This window comes from Diadema setosum, chromosome 8 (genome assembly GCF_964275005.1).
Source record: "Diadema setosum chromosome 8, eeDiaSeto1, whole genome shotgun sequence".
NCBI lineage: Eukaryota > Metazoa > Echinodermata > Echinoidea > Diadematoida > Diadematidae > Diadema > Diadema setosum.
In genome coordinates, this window is record NC_092692.1 from 15,264,415 (window position 1) to 15,272,615 (window position 8,201).

At 35.2% G+C, this 8,201-nt stretch overlaps 1 long non-coding RNA gene across 1 annotated transcript; it reads left to right on the forward strand.

Annotated features, from left to right (window-relative positions):
* The first annotated feature begins 312 nt into the window (after nt 1-312).
* Nucleotides 313-7,865, forward strand: LOC140231440 (uncharacterized). The gene is made up of 3 exons (XR_011901440.1): nt 313-2,699; nt 4,647-4,748; nt 7,499-7,865. It is a non-coding gene; the product is annotated as an uncharacterized lncRNA (long non-coding RNA).
* Nucleotides 7,866-8,201: the final 336 nt, after the last annotated feature.

An 8,201-nucleotide genomic window follows, 5' to 3' on the forward strand; every position in this document is an offset into this window, starting at 1 on the left:
ACATTTCTGCTGTCTCTCACATTCTTTGCATGCTTTTAAGGAAGCCTGCAGAGGACAAAATGTAACATGGAGAATTTGGAAATTTGACTGTCATTTTATTGTGAGAGCATCCAATCTGCTCACCTGGGGGGGGGGGGGGGGGGGAGGGGAGGGGGGGGGGGAGGGGGGGGGAGGGAGAGGAACATGTTTATTACAATCCAGAGAATGGGTATGTGATTCAATGGCACAACAATGTCAATGTGAAAATTCCTTGTCTAGGGGTAAACTTTTGTGCTCCATGGCCTTGATGCCCCCCCCCCCCCCCCATTTCATGGCATTCTATAAAGTGATCCAGACTGAGTAGTTGGAACGGGGGAGTGTTACACCACAGCTCACAGGTAGTTTTCAGGGTTTATGCATCTATAGTATGAGTGGAACGATTTGTCGTCGTAAACTGCCATCACTTTTCCTGAATGATTGCCTGTCATTTCGAAGGAGATGTTCTCCTAAAAGGCACTTGTTGTCTTTGACGAAATGATTCACACATCTTTTTTTTTTTTTTTAAAGAAATACCTGTAGTAATGTAATACTTCATTGACCTTGTTCATTTGCACAATAATGGCAACATTGGTATGGTGATAGCAGGCATCATATTGCATGAAAGCGACATAAATACCTCAGAATTGAAAGTGAGTAGATAGATTATTCTGTGTTAGAAAGTATTTAGGAAAGACAATATGAGTTCGAGCCAAACCTTGATTATTTCAAGCCATACTATATTGTGGCCTTTCTATCCATATATTTTGTTTCATTTTGTTCTAAAGGTATTCCCCAAGTTCTTGAAAGTTTGTTATCAACCTTTTCAAAGGCCAGATTGCCCAATTTCTAAACTTGTAGATATGATGCCTACTGTCCTCTCAATGTCCAGATAATTTACCTTGTGTACTTTCGTGCCAGTCTGTAGTTGTAGGGATTGAACAACAAGCCAACTAATGGTAAGTAGCTCCAGCAAAAGGTAGGGTTGTAAAGTGATGTCACAGTTCAAAGGTTGAGCTCATGAGATGCTTGGATTATGATGCAGTGAAGTGTTCACAGAGAAAGAGATAAGGAAAAGTAAATGTAAATGTGGCAAAAGGGATAAAGGTTTGTACAAGATGTGTCGCTTTGCAGATAGAGTGCCAAATCAAAATGGTAAGCACACTTCCCTAGTTTCTGGGATCAGCAACATGAACCCGGTAGCAGAAGAAGATAGGATAGACAGAAAGGGAGAAGAAGATAAGATGGAAGAAAAGGGATATTTTCCTTTGTAAAATGTCTTGTAAAAATATTTCATTTATATGTATTTGTGAGAGAGATACATTATGATTACTCTTCTTTTTTTTTTTTTTTTGAGAATATGTGTGGTAAACTTTCCACAGACAATCATTGATGTGTCATGCTGTTTTCTTGATTTGCTCTTAAAACTTCTTATGTCAGTGAAACTCTTCAAAATCACAAACCCTTTCAGCCATGAATGGTGACTATAAATGAATTATGTCAGCCTATTATTATTTCCACGCATGCTTGTCAAACTTTGTATGTTTTAAACAAAACAAGATTGAAATAGCCGGATGACTTATTATATAGTAATTTTTGTACTCATTATACTAGTTGGAATGTTTTAGAATAACTTACAGGGTTTTTTTTTTTTTTCTTATGGTCTTGTTTTGTTGTTTTGTTTGTGTTTTTGTCATTCAGAGACCACATGTATAAATCACCAAACAGATATCCACACTAAAAATGAAAACACAATATTTTAGCATGCAACACTATATTTCTCCACATTTAACATGTGCGCATAGACTGGAGTATTCGTATTTCCTTATTTTGCTATGGTATGGCAAAAAAATTTTACTCAACCCCCAACACCTTCCCTGAAAATTACTCTTCACTGGTACACAGGAGTTTGTTCTCACGTGAGTATGCTGTATATAGTAATAATTGTCTGCAAATAATGTTGGATAAAGTTGTTATTGTGAATTTATTGGCAATTTACCCAAGTTGGTTTGTCCAGTGATGTTAAAACTCTTTCATCTCGTCTGCAATGGAATGCCTGGATTTTCCCCCCAATACATCAGGTTTGATGCTTTCTCTTTGAATATTTGTATTGTACATTAAGCAGTTTATCCAATTATGTTTCTTTGCAGAGATGTTGCTTGTATTATGGAGAATTGTGAATAAATCCATTCATTTGAACTGATAATGTGATTGATTTATTTGATATGTGAAAGAGAGAAAGTATATGTGTTGAGAATATGTGTTTTCATATATGATGTTTAATAGTTTGAGTTATAAAAAGAAAGAAAGTTATCAGAAAGAATATACCCAAATTTGAAAACAAAAGGGAAGAAAGAGAATTTCCTCATTTCATTTTTATTTTGATCATTATGATTTGGTCAGCCATCTCTATTTTTCGGTGGATGTGATTATTATTTAAAGTTACCATTACTTCTATTTTTAGATGTGTGAGTAATGGTAACCACATTTTTTGCCAAATTCACACAATAACTCTGCTGCTCTGAGGCTAACATTGCATGATGACTGTGCAAATTTCTATTTGCCTGGAAACTGTGTCTTTGCAGTGTGAGTACTTCAATTGGTGTGACTTGTCTCTTACTTTCCTATTGCATTTCCAGATCCGGGTTTAAACAGATTTTGCTGATCACTTGTGTTTCCAAAAGGCAAGTCACTTGTGAGCATAAAAGAAAATCTGTATATCATTTACTAGTTATTTCTTAAGTGTTAATATTAATGATCGTTATAATTTTCCCCCATTTTTTTATTTTGCAATAGTAGTTTGAACAAAAAAAAACCATACTCATATTGAAGTAGTAATTGTGTCCTGTATTTTCTGGGAGTTCAATGTTGAAACTAAACTATGAAGATACAATGCTGTGCAGCTCATTTGTTGCATAACATTTTTTCCTCCCTCCATACGTAATTGTGTGTCCTGTAGAGCGTATAAAGTAACATGTGAACACAATTTGGATTTTAGAAATCAAACTGCATACTAGAAGGAATCAAAATGTGGACAGTAGATAGCAGTCCAGAGGATTATTTGCTCATTACCAGAAAAACGAAAAGACAGAGATTTCGATTGCAAGATTTGATTTGTATCTATGGGTCAGAACACAAGAAGATGACAACCATTAGCATTATTATTATTATTATTTATTTTGTTTATCTATTTATTTTTTTGCTGCATAATTGAGCAGGGAATTATGACACTTGTAACAAAAATTGAGGTAATGTAGCTGAGGTTTCTTTGATGATGTGTAGATATTAATGATAGACTCAACACTGGTGGAAACAAATCACTTGTAGATGTACTGGGAGATCTGTGGTAGACTCGTACCATCCGTTGGATTATAGAATTGATGTACAGTAGATCAGATATACAGAAGAATCACTCTTTACAGCCAGGTAATTCTGTTGGGATATACACAGCTGAGCCATATACAACAAGTCTAGATGTCTCATGGAATTAAAAATAAAAAATTAAAAAAACACTTGTTTTGTGAGGCAGTTTCCCTATGAAGCATTTTACATGAGGTGCATCTTAATGGAAAAGTAGTCTGTACGGGCCACTGTTTTTTGTTTCCCGTGGTGGTTTTACAAATAAGTAAAACTTGTGTTGGATACCTCTTCAAAAATAAATCATTCAGCACTGATTGTAATTAGAAGAATTGTATCTTGAAAGCCCATCATTCAAAAGAATTGTATCCTAGTTAAGCTGGTTTCTAATGAATAGCCACTGTAACATTACCACTCAATGCCATGCTGAACACTGCTTTGTATTAACCCTTTTGGATGGAATTGTTCAATTGACTTATCAAAAATGGTGTTCAGTCATGTTTTGAGTTGACATGAATGCACATGCACACTTGTGATCACAAAATGTTATATTCTCATTTTGACTGTGAATCAAATTATTTTGTTTGATGAACGTTTGAAGTTGTTGGGTTTTTTTTTTTTCAGTGAAAAGTGTATTGGCTCTCTTTCTTTACCAATCTTCAAAAATATTTGGTTACATGCTGAATATGGTATCTCACTGACAAAACTGATGCAAAGAAGGTGTTTTGGCATTATTGGAAAATCAAGATTAAGACATGGATAAAATTAGCATGTTTGATGGGTGATTAGGAATTGTTTGCTCCTCTGGTGAAAGAAGACCTCAAACTTTCCACACACAAAAGAGGAGTTTTTAGTTCATTATAGTGCTTGAGTGAAAAAAAAAGAACAACAGTAGATAGAAAGTTTTCTTACTGCTGTTTTGAATTTCCACTGTTCACCATTTCAGATGGTATGGTAAACAAGTTACATGACCAAGACTTTAATTTGTGCCATTGGACTACATTGAAACTAAGGGCCTTTTACACTGCTTTGATTCTGTCAATTTTTGTTGTTGAGATAATGCAAATAATGCAAAGGAAATTGCCAGAGTGCAATATCAAATTATTGGTTGAAAGTCCATGTTTTTCTTTTTTGCTAATGGACTCATTCTGTTCATATCAGAAACCTTTAGTTCCCATTGTTCAGAATGTTACTTTTTTTTCTGACTTTGTTTGTCCTCTGTAAGACGTTATGGACCTCCTCTTGAAGTCGAGCCATCTTTCTCTTTGTTCCAGTCCTGTCTTTTAGTAGCCTCACACACCAGTCCCCGGAGGATTTTCTGGTGGGCTGGTAAGAAGGAATGGGCAGTTGGTTCAAAGCAAACCTGCTCTTCTAAGGCAAGTCCCGTCACGCATGTGCTCAGTTTTAGTAGAACTTCTTTCACAGCATATCTTACTGCTGTTGGATGGCACATGCTGTCCCCAACACACACTCTTTTTCGTGATGTGTTTGGCGAAACTCTGTAGTTGTTTTTTTCTCTGTCCTTGGATCAGTGGCATCTTGTAGCCAATGTCACTTTTCTCAGAAACACAAAGGAAAAAACAAAAACAAAACCCCATAATAGACAATGAAAGCAAAATAAAATGGAAAGCAGCTGGTATGTTGATGGCATTATTAAGAACTTGCCAAACATAGTAACGATGAAAGACTGTAATTTGTTCACATAATTCATTTAAAAGCAGCGATAATTTCATGTTTTGTGAAAAATAAGCCATCATGAGGGCTATTGCTTGTTTAAATTCTTTTGTGAAACAAACCTTAATGGGGAGGTTGAACTTTTCCTTCCCCTTACAAATCTGACTGGGTTTTGCTATTGTTTCAAGCATACTCCTGTCCTTATGAAGGTGGAGATGGATCGATTATGATTTTGATTTGAAGAAGGGCAACTTGGCAGAAAAAGTGACTTGGGCTACAGGATTCCACACTAATCGGATATGGCTTTCCATTAGATCTTTTCTGGTGAAAGTTCTAAGGCCCGTGTGGATTTTGAGAAGGGAGAAAAGTAAGATAATTTGTACGACATCAATGCAGTAAAAACAGAGTGTACTTTATCAAAGTCGGTAGCCACCATGAAGTCAACATCAGCTTTGATCTGGAGTGTAGAATATATAGGTTGAATTAAGACAACTACAGTATTGTAGTGAATTAGTAACAATGTAACAACACTGTTATAATGTCAACATTACCAAACAAATAAGTCTGGAGTGTAGAATATATAGGTTGAATTAAGACAACTACAGTATTGTAGTGAATTAGTAACAATGTAACAACACTGTTATAATGTCAACATTACCAAACAAATAAGTCTGGAGTGTAGAATATATAGGTTGAATTAAGACAACTACAGTATTGTAGTGAATTAGTAACAATGTAACAACACTGTTATAATGTCAACATTACCAAACAAATATGTCCTGTTTTATATCAGTGTTCATAAGTGTTGATGTGTCTGATATTTCTTATTTCTTAGCAGTCCTGGAAGTGTGATTACTTTGTTGGAATTGAGGGATGCAAGTTTTACATGTTTTTCATGATTTACATTTTTTTTCTTGCATAGGAAATGGATATTTTTCTTATTATCTGTCCATCTATCTGTCTGTCTGTCTGTCTTTAGACATTTACTCTGGAACATAAAAGATTAAAAAAAAAAAAAAACTGACAGAGAAGACTAAAAAAGCCCTTGAATAATCATTAAGGAATCTGTGAATTTCAACCCTTTATGCTGGCACAATTCTGTTCAATCTGGCTACCAAGTCTAGGCAAAATTTTTATGAAAAGTCGGGACGCATAGTATTCTGGCACTTGTGGGTACATATTTGTAAAGTGGAACTTGTTGGAAATTTGAAAGACTGTCTTGAGGGCTGGTATGTTCAGCATGTGTTACTAAAACTTCATGATGATCTGATATCAGATTATAATTAGTAATGTGGGACCGCTGTTTCTGTTAATGATTGGAAAGTGGCAGGTTTGTAAATGAGCAAAATTGAATTCAAACTAATGAATGACAGTTACCCAGGCAAATTGTGAAGAGGCAAACATATTCTTTTAAGTACAATCTATCTAAATTGTGAGCTGTTGGGCTGTTTTGATTTTTTTTTGTTTTTTTTTTTGTTACCAAGTAGTTGCATTTCTCTATTTACTTCAGAGAACAATGGTAGTGTCTAACTTAGTGAAATATGTCTTGTATTCAACTCTTCAGAATCTAGGCATGATAAATTTACATCATTACTCTGAATCTATCAGGCTAAAGATCTTATGATAGCACCATAGGAATTTGAAGGCTTGTTTCACTAGTTGGGGCTCTTTCTATTGGGGAAATTGTGGGACTTTTTTCATTATGGCACTGAAGAAAACCACTTTTTTCTTTATGGCACTTTAGAAAAACACTTTTTTTTTTAGCATTAGTGATGGCATAGAAGTGTTTTCAAATGTCAGGTGCTACACATTGTGTGTGTGTGTCTGAGTGTGTGCTTAGTTTGTTTACTCTTTCATAGAACAACTTAAATGACAGAGCACATTATAAAAGGATAAAAAACAAACAAACCCTAAGAATATTATTTTTTCATCACTGAACTGGATGAAGTTTAAGCAAAACATAGTGCAGTGTACACATGAATTCATACTTTTTTCGAACTTACGAATGTGCTAAAGTAACACCTAAATGTGTAAAATCTTCTGCAATATTTGGCACACGTACGTGAAGGTACAATGTTATATTGAATCAGAAGCAATACCTTTGTAGAACCAAGAGAGGTTTAATGATGTATAGAGATATAGAGAGATAAATATATATAGGAAGGAGACAGAGACAGGGAGAGAAAGAGAGAGAGAGAGAGAGAGAGAGAGAGAGAGAGAAATGTAATAGCAGGGGTAGAGTTCAGGAATGAAAAAGACACCTAAAAAATAATAATAATTCCATTAGATTAGTAGAGGCAAGAATTTAATATAGCTTTTGAACAATCTGATAGTATAAAAGAAAACAAGCAATCAAGCAAACTGCTAGAAGACTAGAAGAGAAAAATATATGAAAATAAGTGTAGGACAGATGCTTCATGTGTATTATGTCTTTTTCCCGATCTTACTCCAGCCCTCGATTATTATTATCAGGGGGAAATCTGGGAGCAAACTGCTTCACTCTCTAAAATTCCACCAGTCCGCTGGCGTTCGTCAAAGGCAAGTCCCCAGAAACTGCTCTGTGATATTGCATGTAATGCAGTTATCCAAAAATTTCACAGTACAGTCCCCGTCGGGGTGGCTGTACTGTTGGACTTTTTTTTCTTTAGTCGAGAAAAAGTCCCCAACATGCACCGAACAAAGATGTGTGTTTGGCGAAATGTTGCGTAGTGTAAATATTTGTATCCGTGTTGCTGTGCCGCTGTAATTTGAACCAGTGTTGTGCCTGTTGCCTGTTTTAACAATGTTTACCTCTACTTATGTCATCATATGTGATATGAACAAACGAATGATAATTTCACCTTGATGGTGATGAACAAAAAAAAGGGAATTGATATTTACTAAAGGGTAAGTAATTTTTGTTTTTCTGGTCACTACATTATAGACTGCAAAATGGGCTACCATTGCAGTTGGCTGTTTATAACACTTTGCATTGCTGTCTACAAAATTTGGCAGTCCTATTTTGAACATTTCATTTCAAATAAACACCATGCAACTGTCTATTGGATATTTCCTTACAGTCACATGCAATTCAAGATAAACCTGTAGATTTTAAGTTCTTAACACAATCACAATCAATCATCTATGGTTCTACAACCTCATGGATACTTTCCTAG